This window comes from Mixophyes fleayi, chromosome 5 (genome assembly GCF_038048845.1).
Source record: "Mixophyes fleayi isolate aMixFle1 chromosome 5, aMixFle1.hap1, whole genome shotgun sequence".
In the NCBI taxonomy this organism is placed as follows: domain Eukaryota; kingdom Metazoa; phylum Chordata; class Amphibia; order Anura; family Limnodynastidae; genus Mixophyes; species Mixophyes fleayi.
The window spans coordinates 32,558,954-32,581,313 of record NC_134406.1 but is presented as its reverse complement, the minus strand read 5'-3'; the positions used below and the strand labels follow the sequence as shown (position 1 = coordinate 32,581,313).

Genomic DNA, 22,360 nt, shown 5'->3' with positions numbered 1-22,360 from the left:
TCAAGGAATGATTTCTAACACTAGTGGGTAAGTGGCCTAAACTTGGTTGTTGGTGCATCATTCATATTAATCATAGTATTAGAAAATAGCCAGAGGTTCAACTAGAACTGTTCGCCCCTGTAGCAAGAGGGAAAACTGACATCCCCTTGTCCTCGAGTTTAACCAAATTGACCTAACAAATGAATTTCCATGTGCCAACCAATTGACCGGCCTTGGGCCCTGGGCATTTGTCCATCTTGCACAACCATAGTTTTGGTCCTTTTTATGGTAATATTTATACCTCACCTCTAGTGCTTTAGCAACTTAAATACAATCAATAAACCTATGAATATATGTATGTATGTGGGTAACGTGCATATAGTAAATATGAGTAATAAAGCAAAATGAAAATACATGTATTCCTGGTAGGAGATGTAATTATGGTCCTCATCTTCCCACTGTGACTATATGTAATATTATTCCAGTACATAGTGTATGTTTATGCTGGAGGAACTGAAATTTAGTATTGAGTCCACTACTTATTAAATGCAGTAACTTCCAATAATATGACATTACATTAACATTAGTGTCTCCTACATGACTGTTTGAAAAATCAATTATTATCTTCATGGTGAGCATTGGGTATAATTTAACCATACATTCAACAATGCGTGCATGCATAGGTACTTGAAAAGACCTTAAATAGATAAAAATAAAATAGACATCTAAACCACCCAATTAGAACATACTACATTACATAAAGTTAATAATATTAGCCCTATGAACCGGATGTATACATATATAGATAGATAGATAGATAGATATCTAGGTATACAGTATATATATATATATATATATATATATATATATATATATATATATATATGTATATGGATAGAACATAGATTCATTTTATATATAACTATATAGAATAAATATGTTGGTGCTTTATGACTAAAGGATAATAATACAGGCATCTGCTTCCCTGTAAGACATCCATCAAGGTTATGTACATTGATTGAGTATATGCTGCATTATATTAAATATTCACCAACTAAAATCCTGAAGTTTCCATGGGACACACAAATCGGAAAGCAGAATACAGAATGAATGGTGATGTAATGTCAAAAACAATAGAGCAAATAGATTTTGGAGTTATAGTTTCAGATGATATGAATGTAAGAAATCAGTGTTGTCAGTGGTAAAAGCCAGTTGAATACTCGGTTACATTGGCCATATTCAATTAGCTCTGGCGATCACGGTTACGCTCCAGAACGGCCCGCGAAAGGGATCCGCAGTGCTGCAAAAACGCCATAGGGCAGTGGTTCCCAAACTTTTGCAGTTCACGGCACCCTTAGAGTCTCCAAATTTTTTCAAGGCACCCCTCCAAAATAATTATTGAGCAGTCCTGTTTTAGAAGTAGTTGGGTCAAAAAATTGTAATCAGTATTTAGGTCAGGACAGAAATACTTACTTTAGTTGTATGCAAAAATGCCCCCTCTGCATCCAGACACTCTGCCCTCAGGCACTCTGCCCTCTCTGCATCCAGACACACTGCCCCCTCTGCCCTCTGTCACGCTGTCCCCCCTCCTCTGCCATCTCACGCTGTGTCCCCCTCCTCTGCCCTCACGCTGTGTCCCCCTCCACTGCCCCTCTCACGCTCTGTCCCCCTCCACTGCCCCTCTCACGCTCTGTCCCCCTCCACTGCCCCTCTCACGCTATGTCCCCATCCTCTGCCCCTCTCACGCTCTGTCCCCATCCTCTGCCCCTCTCACGCTCTGTCCCCAATTCCTCTGCTGCTCTGTCCCCATTCCTCTGCTGCTCTGTCCCCATTCCACTGCTGCTCTGTCCCCATCCCTCTGCTGCTCTGTCCCCATTCCTCTGCTGCTCTGTCCCCCTCCTCTGCTGCTCTGTCCCCCTCCTCCTCTGCTGCTCTGTCCCCCTCCTCCTCTGCCCCCTCTCCTCTGCCGCTCTGTCCCCATTCCTCTGCCGCTCTGTCCCCATTCCTCTGCCGCTCTGTCCCCATTCCTCTGCCGCTCTGTCCCCATTCCTCTGCCGCTCTGTCCCCATTCCTCTGCTGCTCTGTCCACCTACTCTGCTGCTCTGTCCACCTACTCTGCTGCTCTGTCCCCATTCTCTGCCCCGCGCCAGGCGCCAGCCATTAAAAGAAACCCAAAAACACAGAAACTTACCAATCCGTCGGGCGCCGGAACCCAGCAGCCCCCTCTCTCCCGCAGCTTGTTACTGACGTCGATATTCAGTGACAGCTGCGGGAGAGAGGAGGCTGCTGGGTCCCGGCGCCCGATGGATTGGTAAGTTTCTATGTTCTTTTTTTTTTTTTGGCTGGCCTGCGGCACCCCAGTGACAGCGCCGCGGCACCCCTGGGAGCCGCGGCGCACAGTTTGGGAACCGCCGCCATAGGGTTTTGAAGGAAAGTCAGTGTTGCTGCGGTACCGTATTACCTTATGTAATGCGTAGCCGACGGCTAACCGCAATCTCCTGAGCTAATTGAATATGCCTCTAATTATACACAGTAAGCAATCCCAGTATGGCTGCCTCATCTTCTACATGCTCAAACTCTCTCCATAAAACAGCTTAAAATGAACATAATTTACTACAAAATCCCCCTATATATCCAAGGATTTACCTTCAACTTCAACTACTCAACGTCGGCATCTCTCCAAAATGAACGGATTGCCTTCCTGCACTGAGATTCACACTGGATTACCACTACCTCTATTTCCACTTTAGGATACTCTACATCTGCATGTCCTCTGCACTAAATACCACAAAGCAAACTACTGTGAAAAACAAACTCTTGTTCCATCCAACACATCCCTAAAGACAACATGCAGTTCTGCTCTGTATCCAGCAAATAATCTCTCCTTTCAGTATTAATAAAATAAAAAGTATTCCCAAATCCTGTATCCCTGGCAGAAGAACACTGTACATTTAAAAACATAGAGCCCCAGCAGATTTCCACTACACATACTGGGCCTGATTCATTAAGGAAAGTAAGGCAAAAAAAAAGATTTCTCCTGGACAAAACCATGTTACAATGCAAGGGGTGCAAATTAGTTCATTATTTTGCAAATAAGTTTAACACCTGCTGTTTTTTATCATGTAGCATACAAACACTTGATAGCTTTATTTTTACACTGACATTAAAAGCTGTTCTAGGACATGCCCTATCATAACTATAAATCTTCCATCACATTTTAAATTTACCTCCCCCTCCAATGCAACATGGTGTTGCCCAGGTGCAAAGTTACTCCTTTTTTTTCCCCCTTACTTTCCTTAATGACTCAAGCCCGCTGTCTACACTTTGGCTTCTAAGGAATGTCCACTTGAAAGGAATCACTTTGTAGAAAGGCATTTTTCAAAAAACCAAGCAGTTGTCAGACCTTTTCTAAAAATATATTTTTTAAACCCAGACAGCATGACTAACAACCGACCAGTATCAAAGCCTATAGGATAGGTTATTGAGAAAGTGGTTATAACCCAACAGGATTTGCATCTGTCAACCCATGATATTTATGATCCATTCCACTCCGGATTTAGGAGACAGAGTAGTGAAACAGCCCTGGAGCTTGTGCTTAATGACCTTCTGTTGGAATGGGATGGAGGCAATTGTTCGATCTTATTTCTCCTTGACCTCTCAGCAGTATTTGATACCGTGGACATTGGGAATCTAATATAGTGCTTGAAGAATTTCTGTGGACTGCACGACACAGTCCCCAGTTGGTTCAAATCATTTCTCACTTGCAGGTCACAGAGATCTTTAGCAGTACATTCATTTACACCAATGCCCCTGCCATGTGACATTCCACAGGGCTCTATCCTATCTCATATGCTATATACAGTATACCTGCTACCACTGCGTGAAGTAGTCACACATTATGGCCTGGATTACCACTGATAATGCAGATGATACTCAGCTGTACCTGTCCTTTGTTCTGGGTACTATGAACCCAATTTCAATTGTCAGTAACTGTCTAGCTGAGATGCAGATGGATGCCAGATGGCCGAGGTTGAATCCTTATATAGCAAATGTTCTTAAGATGGGAACTCACCATCAGATGACAAGACTGCAGCTGTGTCAACCAACTGTGCTTAAGCTTGGGAGTTCTAAGTGGTCAAACTCCGATTGGGTGTGGAATCTTGGCCTATACTTGATTGTGGCTTGACACTAAATCATCAGTTGTCAGCCATATTCAAACCTTCATTGTTTCATCTGAAGAATATTTCAACAATCAAGCACTGATTCAATGAGATCCCCCTATACTCATACATGCATTTGTGTCCTCAAGCTTGAACTACTACAATGCATTCTATCTTGGTCTCCCAGAAAAAGAATTATACCGCTTGCAGCTGGTACAATATACAACAACTAGGTTGTTAACTAATCTGCCCTGTTTCTGCCATCTAATACCTGTTCTCCATTCCCCTCACTGGTTGTCTGTAAGATGACAAATCTGGTTCAAGATTAATTTATTGACATTCAAAGTCATATATAAATCAAATCCTAGATATTTAAAGCAGCTTCTGATTCCCTATATTCCCTTCGATCCACAGATGAAGGACTACTAATAGGACCTTGTGTCTCCTATTGTGGCCCAAACTTTTAGCTTCACAACTCTTCCTCTTTGGAACACAATCTAGAAGTCTTCAAAAACAGACTCAGGATTTGCCTGTTTAATTGCGCATCTCATTAAGGAACCTCTATTTTTATAATACCCAATGCTTAATGTAAAGTGCTTTGAGTCCTATTTGGAGAGAAGAACTATATACAATTATTATTATTATTATTATTATTATTATAATTATTATTATAATAGAGGACATTCAAAGAAAGGTTGCTAAAATGGTACATGGGCTGTATAACAAAACTTATCAGGAAACACTTCGAAACGGAACATTTATGGCATAGAGTAAAAAAGGGACAGAGGCAATATGATAGATTTATATGATAGAAATAATAAAATATATTAAAAGAGTAAGGGTAAGATAATTTCCAGAACAGGGGATACACTTTGGAATTAGAGGGAGGAAGGCGGAATGGGAACACAAAAAACATTTTGCAAAAAGGGGGAAAAATCCTTTGAATAGTCTCCTAGCAGTTGTGGTTGGAACTTATACAGTATTTAAGAATGAAGGGGGCAGAAATATTGTTATTGTTAATACCAAAAACATAAGGGGAAAAAAACAACCATCCCACCTCCCAAAAAAATGCAACAACAACAAACATACAAACAAAAGGGCAACTAAATGGACCAGTAGGTTATTCTCTGCTGTCAAATGATATGCTCCTATGAGAACTGACCACAAACTGTGACACATTTGATAATAGAAGTTACTATACATCTGACTTGTCAGGAGATTCATCATTTGTTCTCATTGTATTCTAGCAAACATGTTCTGTAATAATTACATAACACCAGATATTTTTCAGAACTTCAGGACTATGGTAAATAAATGAAAAGGGGTCACATTGTAAGATAAAAAAAAATAAATACATAAAGGAATAAGGGCTGTAGAAATTATAGGATTAGCATATTTTAAAATATCTGGTGTAAATTTATAGAACTAGAAAAACAAACAGGGGTTCCACCTTCAGATGAATTTCATTAATTGGCAACTGCATACTTTCCTGAAACTTTTACTAAGTATATTACATTATCTTTCTAGATTCCTTTAGTGCTTTTAAGAGTTTTTAGCAGAGTATTTCTGCAACTCCTGGATACAACACAAGTCTTTTGTGCCCTCTGCATTGAATACAGTTGTATCCAAAGATCAGATATGTGTCATGTCCAAAGGCAAAGTAAAGAAACAACATTGCCTGATGATACACATGCATAGTTGAAACTCAGAGACGGAATAAAGCAATGTATAGTAAAAGTTGAAGAATGGAATGCACAAGCCAATAAGTTAAAGTCAACTATAGATGGTTTTTTTAATGTACAGTCATGTACCTTTCAAATGCTAATGAATGTTTTAACAGAGCAGAAATCTTTATTTTTACATTGCATTTTAGAGTTGAGCTAGGACATGCCCATCCCAACTCTAAGGGGCAGACTCAATTGTCCGTGATGTTCCTAAAAACATTGCGGATGCGCTTTTTTACCATTACTACAGTAAAAAGTAACACTGAGTTTTGCTCGCACCTCTGTGGGGCGCAAGTAAAAATCAGCTTTACTTCCGTCAAAAAAAATCCGCACAAGGTGTCTCGCAGCCGTTCCGGAGGCACCTCGCGCGGATATTTATGGAATTGAATCTGCCGCTAAATCAGTTTCTACATTTTAGATCCCCCCTCCCCCTCCTAGCTCTAAATGAGACCTAATATGCAAAGCTTTGAATTACAACTTGTTATTGATTTGTATTTACATTGAAGATGGACTGTAATGCATACCATGTATTGTTTTATGCTCTAAGGTTACAAGTAGATGAAATATGGAGCTGTCTTTGCCTTGTGACTGTCAATGAAATTAGTTTAAATAAACTTAAAGTTGGAATTATTTCTGTTGGCACAGTTTATGTTCAGTCTTGATGCCTGATTGTACTTGTGTTTGTTTGGTATTCTGGCAGGGGCTGGCTGGCAGGCGTTAGCCCGGGGGGCAAGCACACAACACTGGCCCATAAGTAGCAGTCCATCCTCGAAGAGTGTTTTTCGGTACAATATATATTTATCAATATAAAAAGAGGCTATTTTGTGTTGCTTAATCCAGCGATACTTTATTATTATAAACAGTAAATCTTAAATAATAAAAATAAATAATGCAACAAAAAACAAACCTCCCTTTATACTGCATTTCATTTTATTTGTTCCTTATCCCTACAGCACTTTTTTTTTAACCACATACCTGACAAATTGGAAGTGAGGGATCCGCACTTCTCTATGTATTGTAAAAATGGGTAAGTTGCTGCCTTAGTGGGAAACCAAGGGGTTTTGTTAGAGGTGGGTCCCACTCCCAATCGTGTAGGAAAGTAAATACAACAACTAGGTAATATTTCCCTGGCACAAACAATGGACATATATCAGTGTATGTGTAGGTATGTTAAACAGTAATTTATTCTTTTATTAAGAGCAATTGCACATAAACACTTTTGAACAAATAACTTGGTCCGGACCAGTAGGAAATTAACCTTACTCAACAGTCCTGTGAACATGTAAGAAAAACTAGTACAGCAGCACAAGATTCCGATTCACTCTAGTTGTAAACCTACCAAGATATTTTGAAATAAGCAACAAAGTCTGGTAAATAATTTTCACTTAGAGTCTCTCAGAACGAATGGGCCTGACAATCCATAAGGTTAGGCAACATATGACCCTTACTGTTCCATTATAGATATGTTGTAGAGACAATGCAAAGTGCCGCTAACGTGGGTGGCAAAAGTTCTCAGTGGTCTTATGTAAAAAACTCCAAAACCAGTGTCTTATGTATTTAAACAAATTAATTTTAGAATTTACAAATTTTATACAATACACTAGCAATGCCTTCAAAAATAGTATAGTGTGAATCTGGATATACCTGCCAACTATCCTTGCTGTCCAAATCCTGACTAAGTGAGACATTCCCTCAAATTCAGGATTGTCCCACCAGATTCAGGACAGTTGGCAGACTGGTGTCTTTAGCTCAGTTGCTGATTGCCTTGATCCTGGAATGTTGGAGGCCCTATTTGGAAATAAAATGGGTACATGATATTTAGAAAACTCCAACCAGGTCCGGTGTTAAATCAGTAGCACCCACATTGTATAATTAGGCCTCCCACCATATGTCACATTAAAATAATATTCAAATTTGCTAAACAGATCTATTTTCCCAAACCAGCCCTGACATTAAAATAATAGCAAACACATTTAATAAATAGACTTATTTCCATCCAACTAGTCCCAGAATTAAATTAATACTAATCCCATTTAATATATAAACCTATTTCCCTCCCTCCAAACAGCCCCAGCATTAAATTAAATAGCATTTACGCTTAATATAACCATTTCCCAAAATCATTCACAACATTAAATAATTCATATTCACATTTAATAAATAGCCCTCCTCCACAAAACCAGCCCCATTTTCAATTAACAGTCCCAAACCACCCCAGCATTAAATTAAAGGTCCCGTCACCTCACCTTAAAGTTATAGGCCCCACTATTAAATTAAATTGCCCCACCATCACCCCACAAATAAAATAGCACCCATTAAATAATTAGCCTCCACCTGCACTCTACCATTGAATAGCCTACCTCCCACATTATATTAAGACCCCCTTCCCTCACATATTAACAGACTGTGCTCACATATACACACACTGCATTAACAGACTGTGCCCACACACACACTCTACATTAATAGTCTGTGCACACACACACTCTACATTAACAGACTGTGCCCACACACACACTACATTAACAGACTGTGCCCACATACACATTCTACATTAACAGACTGTGCCCACACACACACTCTACATTAGCAGACTGTGCCCACACACACACTCTACATTAACAGACTATGCCCACACACACTCTACATTAACAGACTGTGCCCACACACACACTCTAAATTAACATAACGCACACACTCACTCTGTATTAACATAACACACACACACACACACACTCTGTATAAACATAACACACACATAATATTAACACTTACCTTGTTCCATCCGCGCCGCGCGCTGTCTGCAGCACCAGCCCAAAAGACACTTTTGTTCTGACCAGCTCGAAGGGCACATGCCCCCCTGCCAGCATGCCCCTTCTGGGATCTTATATCAAGCATGAAGTCTTTTTAGATTTTTATCTGTTTGAAACTCTTGTTTGTTGAAGGTAGGCAATATGAGCAAAATGATCACAGACCATTACCGTTCAGTATATCCAATGCACTACTGTCCACTCTGAGACAAATTATGATGAGTTCCTAATTAACAAAGGCAGACATTAGAACAACTGGAAGCAAAGTATTACTAATGCAATTTAGAGCTTGCAGTGCAATATGTAGATGCCTCTACAATACAGCACATGTGCATTTTTTGTAGTGTTTAGTTCTGCTTTAATGTGTTTGGAAAATGTGCTTACTACAAAATTTACATCAGCACTTCACTTTCATAGCACTCTTCAATCCAGTGCTAGAAGTCCCTTATGTTTAAATTTACAAATGCAATGGCCACTATTCTAATTATAATTATTATTATTACTAACATTTATTTATACAGCACCAGCATACTCATTACTTTACAATTAGAAACAAACACAGTAATAAAACAAGACTGGGTACTATTAACAAACAAAGAGGTAAGAGGACATGGCTCACAAACTGTATAGGAAAATAGGTTTGTGATACATGAGGTTAGTGCCACATAATACATAGTGGTCCAGTCAGTTTACGATGGGAACCAGTGCTTAGTGGCGCTACATGAGTATAGAAGGAGAATAAATGTGTAAAAGGATGGTGGGAAATAATAAATAATATTTGTCATACTACAACCAGTGGTCGAAGTGGGAAATTAAATGCGCTGGCATGGAAAATTAAGTGAAGGGCCGGGGGGCCTGGGGGCCGTGTAGGTCACCAGAAGATTTACAGATTTTTATAGTGTGAAATTAATGTTATCTGCTTCTTAACACCCCTGTCACCAGCTGAAAAAACTCAAATGTTAGGCCACTTTAAGAAGAAAGATAGCTGTCAGCTTTTATTAGTCTGTCACCCTCTTCATCTACAAGGTGTGTTAATCTTATCTCTGGTTAGTCAATTTGCCACCCAGGACATTTATATGACATCAGTGTAGGCTTTTTAACAGCGATTGTGATACATAATATTACTCCTGTAATGGCACATCTTTAAAGAACACACACAACAGGAGTATATATAAAACAATTTGGTGATAGCAGAGCAGCTTATTGTTGGCAACCTGTAGCTCTCCAGTTATTGTAACACTACAATTCCCACCCTGCCCAGGATAACATACACTGGAGGGGCAACGGGTGACCTGTTGACCAGTTGGAGACCTGTCCCTGCCTTGGAGTGTGCCTGCTTCAACACTTGTAACCGGTCCATGACCTGAAGCCCTGGTGATAGGCTACAGACCAGAGCTAGTGGTGTATACAGAGACTGGACAGCGCAGTTATGTATGGTCAGACCGGCAGCAGGTGGAGAACAAGTAGTCCCGGTCACAAGGAGCAGGAGCCTAGGTTCGCTATGGCAGGCGTTGTGCGGAGTGAGCAGAGACGTGCTCCAGTTTGGGGTTTGGTGGGGTGCAGAGCAGCTGAAAAATCAACTGCATTTTTCACTGGTGTGGCAGGGGCAATAAGAATTATTCAGCATTCAGTGTCTGGTGTAATCATCATCGTCATCATCATCTATTTATATAGCACCAGCAGATTCCATAACGCTTTACAATTGGGAACAAACAGCAATAAAACAATACAGGGTAATACATACATACGTAGAGGCAAGAAGGCCCTGCAAGCAAACTTACAATCTATGGGACAATGGTTTGATACACAAGGGTAAGTGCTACACAGCCTCGGACTGGCCTGCCGGCCAGCCGGGCTGTAGACCGGTAGGCCCAGCCGCGATTAAGCCCCGCCCCCTCCGACATTGGGGCGGAGCTTGCAGGGAGCACCTCGTAGACGGTCGTCTGTGTAAGAAACACACTACCGCGCAGGCGCAGAGAGCCGTGCCTTGGCTCTCTGCGCCTGCGCGGTAGTGTTTTGTGAACTTCAGCAGGGGAGGAGGACGGAGTTTCTACCGCGGCTGTCTTCTTGTCACTAGCCGCGCCGCCCAGAGGAGCAGGATGCCGGAGCTTTTCAAGGTAAGGTAAGTGGCACCTCTTTTTTTTCCCCCTCTTTGTACTGCAGTCTGCAGGTACTGTTAAATTGCACACAGATAGCTGACTAGCATTCACCATAAGTGTGTACAATGCTCTGGATCTTAGGAAAAAGCTATAAAGGGTTAAGTAAAATCAGCAGTGATTAGACTCCTTTGTTGACATTTATTGTGGGAGTCTATTACATTCAGAATTTGTGGAGCAACAACCAATGTGAGGTCCAGAAGTAATGCGTAGCACCTCACTCCCTGCCAATCGAGGAGCCAGAATTGGGAGTGCCCAACCTGTACCCAGAAGCCTCCACAGGAGGGGGATCCAGGTTAACCAGTACTAGCAAGAGGTTACAACTCATGCTGTACCAACAAGATGCAGAGGCTGCAAGGACCAGATATCTTTTTCCTCATTGCCTGTGAGCCTTGTATAAGCGTGTGCCCCAAAAACAGGCTGTCATTGGAGCAGGACTGCCTTGCTGGCTGTAAGAGGGGGAGAATGCTAGTAACCACAGGACTGTGCCCAGGGGTTGGCTAAAGAGAGACTGATAATTATAACGTATTCAGTTGTTATGGTATAATTGTTTAACCTTTTAATAAAAAGTACTATAGCTCCGTTGTGTTAAATAAACTTAAGTTTTCATTATTCAGATGTTTGCCTGGATGTGAAAATACCAGTGTACACAATTAATGAAAAACTTTTGTTTTATACATCACGGAAACATTATCATTGTAAAATTCTGTAGATGGTTTAGCCAAACGGTATTGTCACAAGGCTTAGCAAGAGAGTTCCCCTGCTTTGGTTCTATACACTGTTAAAAACACCACAACTCCTGGGAAACAATAAAGAATATATATGTATATATAGTGTGAATTGAGAGTACTATAGCTGCACAGAGAACACTAAATGCTGAGTTGGTTTGGGTCTATAGTTGAATGTGGGGCTGAGTGTGGGGAGGAGGCTGAGTGTGGGGAGGGGGGCTATCTATTAAATGTGAATATTAATTATTTAATGCTAGGAATGGTAGTGGGAAATGGCTGTATTAAACGTAAATGCTATTGATTTATTGCTGGGGCCGTTTGGAGGGAGGGTAATAGGTTTATTTATTAAATGGGAATACTATTAATTTAATGTTGGGGTTGGTTGGACGGAAATAGATCTATTTATCAAATGTGAGTGCTATTACTTTAATGTTGAGGCTGGAGAGAGGCCTAATTATTAAATGTGGGTGCTGTTGATTTAATGGCAGGGATGGTTGGCGTTTCTAAATGTACCAATTATTTTTTCCAAATAGGGCCCTCAACATTCCAGGATGCAGACAAGCCGCAACTAAAGAAACCAGCAGCCACAGGTGGTAAAAGTGACAACAACAGGTAGGACAGTCTGTCAAATGTTCTGAGTCTAGTGTAGGCTTGGCTAACCTGTGGTACTCCAGGTGTTGTGAAACTACAAGTCCCAGCATACCCTTCCAGCAATAAGCTGCTATATATTGGCAAAGCATGCTGGGACTTGTAGTTTCAAAACACCTGGAGTGCCACAGGTTAGCCAAACCTGGTCTAGTGGGACAATCCTGATTTTTGGTGACTGTTCTGCCCAATCTAAGAGGCAGGTCAAGACTGTGTATTCTTTATACACACACTGCATTCTTTATATACTACACTAAGGTGCTAGCTGTCCTTTGTGGGCTGACCGCTCCCCCTCTAGTGTCTGGTCCCGCCTCTATGATGGCTGACCACACCACCTCTGGTGGGCCCCTAGTGTTGCATTCCCGGTGGGCCCTTCATGCCCCAGTCCGACACTGGTGCTACATCATATTGAATATTTGTCCAGCTAGAATCCAAAGGTTACAAATTATTTAGTGGGCTGTATGCTCAGTCACACAACTATGTTGGTCAGTCTTGTGTTAGCTATGTAGAGGAAGGAAATAGAGTAACCTAGGGAGATTAAGAGGGTGGTAAAGGAATACTATAAGCTTGTCTGAAGAGGTGGGTTTCAGAGAACGCTTGAGGTTTGAAGACTACAGGAAAGTCTGCACTTTAGAGCATGTGAGCAGCTTCAATGGAAGTGCCAGTATCATACCAGCACATACCACTCTACTTCGAGCACTGTCTACAACAATATACAATATAAAACGAGCATGCTATGCCATGCTGAAATAGGAATGTAACATGTTACCATATGCTCACTACTATCCTACTGTATTTCTCGTGTAATACCTCATTGACTACTCGCACCCTTTCCATTGCACAAATTAGATCATGCCTGGTCCTTTACCAGTGAAACATCAACAAAATAGTATAATAACCATGCTAAATTCCCTATAACAAGACTGTATCTATAATAAAAAACATCAATTATTTATATATATATATATATATATATATATATATATATATATGTATATATATATATATTTATGTGTGTGTGTGTGTGTGTGTGTGTGTGTGTGTTAGGCCTATGGCTATTAAATAAGCCTTTATAACAGGGCTTCACCTTTAGCAGCCACCTTTCCCAAAGAAATTATGTTGTTCAGAGGTACTCGGATGCCCCCAAGCTCTTGGGTAGTAAAGGCTTATTAGTATAACTGTAGCACAGGGTGGAGGAAGCCAGAACACTGGAGACAGGTACCGGGAAAGGCCAGAGGTTGTGGGTCAGTAGCAAACAGGTTAACCAGGAAACAAGAGCTCCACTAAGAGTGTGTTCTGTTTTAGGAAAAATTCTGGTAAGGTGGTAAGGGTCCCTGGGGTGTAAATGGAGAGAGATGGGTAGGCTCCATTTACAAAGCCCCGTCTGAGTGTTCTGTTCTTCCAATCTGACAGCAGACTGGTTAATGGTTGCACCTGTGAGAAGTGTTAAAAAATTGTTAGATCAGTTTCAGTCTCTCTCAGACCTGGGGAGAAGTTTGGATGTCTCCTGAGAGACAGTGCAAATGGTGACCAGTAAGACCTGCATATTTTGTGTGTATGTGGCACACGAGGTCCCTCCCTTGAGAGAAGGTGTTCCTGTTTTCAGTTAGTGCCAAAAAAAGTGTTTATTTTAAGGTATACTTTATTTTTTCTATTTAATAAATTGGTTGAGGCCAGTTTTGCAACAACCTTGGGCTTCTGTGACTGCATTGCTGCTGTAAACTACCATCTACTCCAGTAGATGGCACCTGTACCCCTAACCTGGTTACAGTATGTATATTTAGAGAGAGAGAGAGAAAGAGAGAGAGAGAGAGAGAGAGAGAGAGAGAGAGAGAGAGAGAGAGAGAGAAGAGAGAGAGAGAGAGAGAAAGAGAGAGAGAGAAAGAGAGAGAGAAGGAGAGAGAGAAAGAGAGAGAGAGAGAGAGAGAGAGAGAGAGATAGAGAGTGGTGTATTGAACTATTTGCCTTTAACAACCTACTTGTATCACCAAAGACTAATGTCTGCAGCTTTCCCAGGATTACTCTCTCTCCACTGGACAATAATACATTTAATAAAAATATGTGTAAGTTGTTTTATAATATTTTATTTTAAAAAATATATAAAAAACTTTGAAAAAGTCCACTCATCTAGGATGAAATGTGACGTAGGAAACTATTGCAGGCTAGGAGTTTTCTTATCTTGGTCCACGGAGTCACATGACCACTACTTGGGGACTCCCCATATATAAACAAACACATGCTGACAGTGAGGATTTATCCAGGACATCACAAAAGCATCGTAAGGTTTGAAATACCTGGCTACAAATAGTCCGCTGGCCACTTACTTTTGAAACGCCTCTGAATTTATTATTACTTGTTTGATTTATACGGGTTTTACAACATAGATCTATCCATCTGTGATCACAGCTAGCAATTAGTGCGATCTTTGTTTTTGGTTCAGGAGTGAAAATCCAATGGATGTTATTTGCAGGCTCACTAGCCATCGCTAATTGGAATTTCTGGCTTTTTACCACAGATTGCAAATTTTTATAGCTCCTAAGTTACATTTATTGTGAATCTTAGTGTTTTATACCTCTGTGAGCAAAAAATAAATTTTAATGAAATTACATAGATATTATATTTGATTATATGAGATACTTGATTATTTGTTCCTAATATTATATGCTTACATGAATATGTAATTTTTGTGTGTATTTTATTTTTTATTTTACATTGTGTAGTAAATCATGTATTTTAAGTATCCCAGAGAATGGATTTTGCCATCTACAATTAATTAATTCATTTATTATTTGCTAATCTCTATAGATCATTTTAATACAAGCACACTTTTAATTTTCAATTTCCATTTATCATTTTCTTCTGTTTACATTTTATTAATATAAACTTAAAAATGGACAGAACCATACCATAAGTTATATAAATGAAGCAATTAAATGTCTGAATATATTTAAATCACAGATAGCTTCCAATCTACCATTGCTGTCGTGTGTACATGTTTTACATATGTGTGCTGATCTCTCTGTGTAGCTGTATGTGTATACTTGTTACTCTTATTCACTACTGCCTGTCCATTGCCTGTATGTTCCCCCATGCTTGCTTGTTCCTTGTTCCCATGTGTCTCCTGGCTTATTTGCATCCTCGTGGCCATGTATTATGATGATGATGATGATCATCATCATTTATTTATATAGCGTCAGCAAATTCCGTAGCGCTTTACAATTGGGGACAAACACAGTAATAAAACAATACTAGGTAATACAGACAGACAGAGAGATAAGAGGGCCCTGCTTGCAAACTTGCAATCTATGGTACAATGGGAGTTGGATACATGAGGTTAAGTCTACATATTGCATTTCGGTGCAGCCAGAGGGCAAAGGTAAAGAGTAATTTATATGCTCTATGATCCAGTCACACAGTAATGTTGATCAGGGGGTCAGAATGTTGCAGTCTTGTGTGAATTGTGTAAAAGGTGGTGATAGGGTAAATCAGTGAGGTTACAAGGGTGGTTGAGGTATATTATAAGCTTGCCTGAAGAAGTGGGTTTTCAGGGAATGCTTGAAGGTTTATAGACCAGAGGAAAGTCTGATTGTGCGAGGGAGGGAATTCACCAAAGTGCTGATGCATTGAGTGCAGTATTCCCTGGTGGGTGTGGAAGGGTGCGAGGATGGAAAGGGAGAAGAAAAGGACATACTTGTTGTTTGAAGTCCATGGGATAGTGCAAAGAGAGAGAGAGTGTGGAACAAGATAATGCCATGTTTGGCATGAGAAGAGGAATTAGAAGCACATGTAATTTGGGTCCTACATACACACAGTACATGCACATATAGAGCATCATGTAGAGTTGGAAGCGTTTTATGCAAAAAATGCAGACTCAAGAAATTATGGCAAATTTTCAAATTTGAGAACCTTTCTTTGAACTGGATTGAGGATTGAAATATGGACGGTTCAAGCATCTCTAGGGAGAATCAAACTACTAGAAGAATGGCGTAAGGAAGGACTCTAACCTCTACAAAAAAATTTAATTTAGGCAAATATAGTGCAGTGGTGGCTCAGTGGTTAGCACTTCTGCCTCACAGCCCTGGGGTCATGAGTTGGATTCCTGACATTATCTGTGAGGACTTTGTGTGGGTTTCCACCGGGTGCTCCAGTTTCCTCCCACACTCCAAAAACATACTGGTAGATTAATTGTCTGCTAATGATTTTTCCCCAGTCTGTGCATGTGTTAGGGAATTTAGACTGTAAGCTCCAATGGGGCAGGAACTGATGTGAATGACAAAATATTCTCTGTACAGCGCTGCGGAATTGGTGGCGCTATATAAATAAATGTGATAATGATGATGGTAAGGCTGGTGGAGAATGTGAGCCATATAGAGAAAGGACTAAAGCTGCTCAGTGAGTGTTGGTCCTGACAAGACAAATATTTTAATTTTCTAGAATGTACTAGAAAACTGATAGCTAGAATCTAATTGAATGACATAGCGAACACCTAACCTTTTCCTTTTTAGGTTTGATAATTTACTTTTTACACAGCCCCAGGAAATTGACTGTGGATCTATTCCTGCCTCCCCTTCTGTATTGCTTCTGTAAATGTTTGTAAGTATACATTCACTTCCAAACCACTGCACACTGATTGGGTGATCGACTCTGTAGGGGAGGGCACATGAAACTTGAGAAATAGGCCAATCAAAAATGTACTCTTCCATTATAATAATATCAATTCTCTTTAATGTGAGAAATCATACAGTATACAGTCCAATGCACTAAATGGCCCACGCAATTTCCTTTCGCCTCTAAACATTGAAAGAGATCTAAACAAATGCCATATGGTATGCTCAGCGCAGCATGATATATCTGAGAGTCCCTTAGCAAAATCTGTTGACATATATATTAAGAATTTCAAAAAAACATACACAGAGGCTTATGCCAAATACACTTCATCTGTTACACTGTAGAAAATAATGTTTATTTTATTCTGAAAACACATGACTTGACTAATGAGTTCACTATAAATAAAAGTAAAACATTCTGAAATAACTAATTATAGCTTGAAGAGCATGTAAAGTCACTATTTGACATTAATATATATCAAAGGCTGAGTATTACTGAGCAGAATTATATTCTGTTCTGGAAATAAGTGTATGTAATTAATTCAGTATATCCATCACGCTCTATTTCACCATTCTGCAGCAGCTTGCAATGTTAGGGGGGAGGGGTGATTCTATAACTGAGCAGACAGAATTTGAGTGACAGACATGCAAACTTGCATAAAAATGGACCATGAAGAATGGGAGATTTAGATCACAGCAGCTTAGCTGACTGCAATCTATTTTTTTTAACTGTATTTGATCACAAAAAGACACTGTCTTAAAGATGTGGGATGTGGGTTTAGCTTTTTAACAATAACTGCAGTGGGGTGTCAGGTTAATACTGTTTAAAATATTATCCTCATGCTTCTTATCTGAAAACCTAGTACAGCAGCAAATTCATCATATCTCCATAGAGGATAGTTGAAAATAGGTGGGATAAAGTATGTATCAGTGGGCGTTCTCTGAATGGATAAGGGAGTCGACTTATTTGACCCAAGTTCTGAATTAGGTATTTGGGAAGTATATGATTAGTCTGCACATGCTTATAATACTGTTATGTTTTAAAATCTCCATTTCAATAAACTTCAACTTACACAACATTCAAAATAAGAATTGAATGTCCAGAATTTCATTATACCCACCAGAGAAGAGAGATGGTCCTAAACCATACTTGTTTACTCTTATGGAATGTCTGTGAGACTCCTGAATTGCATGTAGTTTTCCTGTACTTCCTGAAGAGTAGGCCACCCTAAGATCTTGCTCGATCTTGTTGTGAAATTTGAGGAGCCATAGGCACACCACACTTGTCGCTTTGACCTCCTCTCCAGGGAATCCTGGAGAATAAAACTAGGAAAGCCTTTCCTAAACATTTAGTCAATATTAATGATAAAAAATAGGCATTTTACCTGGGACATAAAATGTTATGGTCAAATCTTGGAAAACCTGGAAAATGGTGACAAATTCCCACTATGCCTAGTTTCCCCTATTGCCAACACTAATAAAGTCAGAGTAATCTGGATCTATTATTACTATTATTATTATTATTATTATTATTGTACATTTGTAATGTGCCACAGTGCTCTGCAGCGCCATACAGTAGGGAAAACAGTATATACAGTACATAAAACATGGACATACAAGATAGATAAAACAAACACAAACATGAAAACAAAGGGTATGAAGGACCCTGCTCAGTAGAGAGCTTACATTCTAAGTGGAAGAGAGTACAGCTGAAACAAGAGGATAAAATGTGGTTCAGAGTGGGATAGCTGTGAGGGTGTACTAGTGTGAAGAATCATCATCATTATCTATTTATTTATATAGCACCACTTATTCCGCAGTGATGCACAGAGAACTCATTCACATCAGTCCCTGCCCCATTGGAGCGAACAATCTAAATCCCCTAACATATTCACACAGAGACCGAGAGAGAATAAGAGCAGTTTAATAGCAGACAATTAACCTACTAGTATGCTTTTGGAGTGTGGGAGGAAACCGGAGCACCCGGAGGAAACCCACGCAAACACGGGGAGAACATACAAACTCCACACAGATAAGGCCATGGTCGGGAATCGAACTCATGACCCCAGTGCTGTGAGACAAAAGTGCTAACCACTTATCCACCGTGAATAGTGTTATCGGGAATAAAAAAGCGTCTAAGGACTTGAAGACTTTGGAAAAGTCTGATTGTGTGTGGTAGGGAATTACATAAGTGGGGAGCAGCTAAATACATCAAGGATAGATTTTCCATTGCTTCCCTGGTCCTAAAGCTTTTCTCAACGCTGTCACTTTAAGGAGAATTATATGTTTAAGATTTTTCTGCCTTCATTTGAGAGAAGAGCTTTGCTAATGGATGAGTAAGTAGCACAGACAGTTTAAAACGGCTGACCTTGCAATGTGACTATTCTGTAGGTATCATTCCAAGATCGCTATTCAGCTATTGGTATCAGCTATTCTGCTGGCTTTGGGGATATTTACATCCCAAGCTCATTTGCAAACATGTCCCATACTCTGAAAATCTAATGAAATGACTGGAACCCCCTGTTGATCTTGACAGAAGAAATCAATCACTGAAGAAAGGTAAGTGTCTGCACCGTGTTCTATTAACCATGCCGACAAAGCATCCTATTGTTCCCATCTGAATGTGTCAGCGTCAAAATAAAAAAGAAAAACAAATATACAAGTGACCTGGACTCACGGCATTCTTCCTTCGTTTAATTTACTTTATGGCAGGTGCAGAGGCTTTTTCTGAGCTGTTTCACCTTGCAAAAATGTAAGTGAAAAAAATTAAAAGGCTAATTGCCACCTTAAGGTTTAATTGGCTTCTAAGTGCCCTCCTACAACTTTTTATAAATGCATCGCTTTTTCTTTGTAGCTTCCTTCTGTGATTTTCAGACACCCCTTTATACAATTGATTGTAGAGCAGGAAACATAGAAGAACAGTGTCATGGTCAGGGGCAATACAATGAACAATTCTGCCTGATTACAAAAATACATAGCACAAAAGGAAAACATAAAGGTAAAGTAACAGTCTGAAAGTAAATCATTATCCACAGACTTCAGTCTAACACTGCACTTGGTGGCTAAACTGCCATTGAAAAATGTATTGGCTGGCATGCTGATTCCTTGGTTCCAGTAAATGTTTTAAAGAGATTTGACTTTTGACCAATGAAATGATAAATGTGTAATAGTTGCTCAATGTTTATAATGAAACAACATTTGAACAAAGAAACTCTCAGTCATGGGGTACCACTGATATACAAAGGTAAAAATACCTGTTCATTAATTGGCCTACACATGCCCTCCTGTTACTTTTACTAAATATCTTCACCCTAACATGTCTGTTCACTCCAGTATTAGGGAATGCAGAACTCACAAGTAAATCAAGCAATAATAACCCACTATACAAGAGTAAGTATATGGACAGGTTTGCAAAATGTTGTTATAGTGATTCAACAAGTTTGAACTTTATTATTGCTCAAGTGGTTTACACAAAAGCTCCTTCCGAAGAAGAGAAATCATAAAGTGTAATGTTATTTGCCAACCATAGATACACTCACAGTCAAGAAGGCAATCTTACGAATTGGGTGCTACTGCTAAGATATCCTTCCTTCTAAAGACCTTGGCCTTTTTGTCATCCACCATAATTATTAGTATGAACCTATATTTATCATACTCCCTACTTTTTTGGATCCCTCCATGAGATCCTGGGGTGTATGTCTAAGGGATGATTGCGGGGGCATAAGAATGTGATTTTCATCATCATGCAAGAGGGGGTGGGATTACACGGTTTTATTGAAGGCCTCACCTACTTCAGAGGAATGTGAAGTGGAATCCACCGGGGTGGTCTACTCTGCTGGGAGTCCAGGAGGACTCTCCTAAATTCTGGAGTGTTCCAGACATTCTGGGAGAGTAAACAAGTATGTGTTTACTAATTTACAGATGCTTAATGACAATGCAAACTCTACAGTGGTGGCTTGTTTACACTCAGAGGAAACACATTACTCTGTGGAGGGGGAAACATTTGGAGGGTCATAGCTAAATTCAGATTCTTGGGCTCATTCCTTTTCTTTGAGGAGAGAAATCACACACTGCAGCCGGTTAACATTGTTCTTATTTGCTTTAGCAACAGAGAAACTTTCAGTGCATGCACTGGATATATGGCCAGAAGGATACAACACCAAATACATGGGCAACAGCATACAGCACCAGGTATATGGCCATCCAGATATAGCACCAGGTATATGGTCAGTAGAGTACAGCACCAGGAGTACAGCCATCAAGGTACAGGAACAGGTTTATGGCCATCAGGATACATCACTAGATATATGGCCATCCGGATATAGCACCAGGTATATGGCAAGTAGATTATAGCACCAGTATTATAGCTAGCTAGGTATAGCACCAGATATATGACCAGCAGGATACAACACCAGGATTATAGCCAGTTAAGTACAGCACCAGATATATGACCAGCAGGATACAGCTCCAGGATTATAGCCAGCTAGGTAATAACAGTTGGAGTAACAATGAAACCATGCTCTCTGCAGGAACAAAGACAAATGCACTTGCAACCTAGTGGTGAACAGATCAGGTTTAAATAAGGAACCAACATGGAAGGGGCAGGGATGAGGTGCACTCAGTCACCTGACTGAGTCTTTAAATGACCGTCATGTACCATCTGCAATGTGGACCTGGGACAGATGAAGCCAGAGAGAAAAGAACCCAGTGGACACTTATCCTGTTTGGCATACAGGGACTTAGCAATAAGAGGCCTCTCACTGCTTTGATGAAGGCAGTAATATAAGCATGGCAGGTGGTAAATGAACTTTGTCTTCAGGGCAGAGGGGAAGACAACTGGTCACCATTTACTCCAATGAGGAAAATCCCCAGAGTTATTTGAATTACCGGATCTGCAAAGATGACGTCAATTTGTCACCAATATATTTTGAAACAGAAACATTGCTTTTCTATATCAAACATCAGCATACATTTGCTGCTGGGGCACACCCTGGGCAATTAACTTAGCATACCCATAGTGAGGATACAGTGCACCCTAGTTGAGGAAATTATCACACAAGATACTCTGTTGTATGCAGTCCCTGTGTTGTATCATAATCTGTTCCCTGTATCTTTGTATAGTACATGATCCCCATCCCAAGCACTCACTAAGTGGTGAAGTAATATACCATACCTAGATGATGGATAGGAGGAAGTTACCACCTGTTTACTCTCTTCTGCATTTAATGCACGGAACAGATCAATCCAAGTTAAGTGGATCCATAGAATTTATTATACAGCTTTGACACTTAAGAAAATGGGTATTGTACAGTCAGAGATGTGTAAGAGGTGCTATACAGAATAAGAGACCTTCTAATATGTTCCTGGGAATGTTGAAGGATATTTGAAAAGTCATAGCTTTATACTATATATATATATACACAAGTTAACCCGTGCATGATACTCATGCATTCTAGTCAAATCAAGCTACTTAAGGTGTTAAAAAGGTTCTTGTCATGCATTTGGGCCCTAGCCCAGGCCTCCTCAGGGGAAGAGCGTTACTTCCCAATGC

General features: G+C 40.0%; 1 protein-coding gene across 1 annotated transcript in view; it reads right to left on the bottom strand.

The window, feature by feature from the left end:
- The window catches only part of GPR158 (G protein-coupled receptor 158), a 214,279-nt gene that overhangs the window by 177,834 nt on the left and 14,085 nt on the right, over positions 1-22,360 (bottom strand). The window lies entirely within an intron of this gene.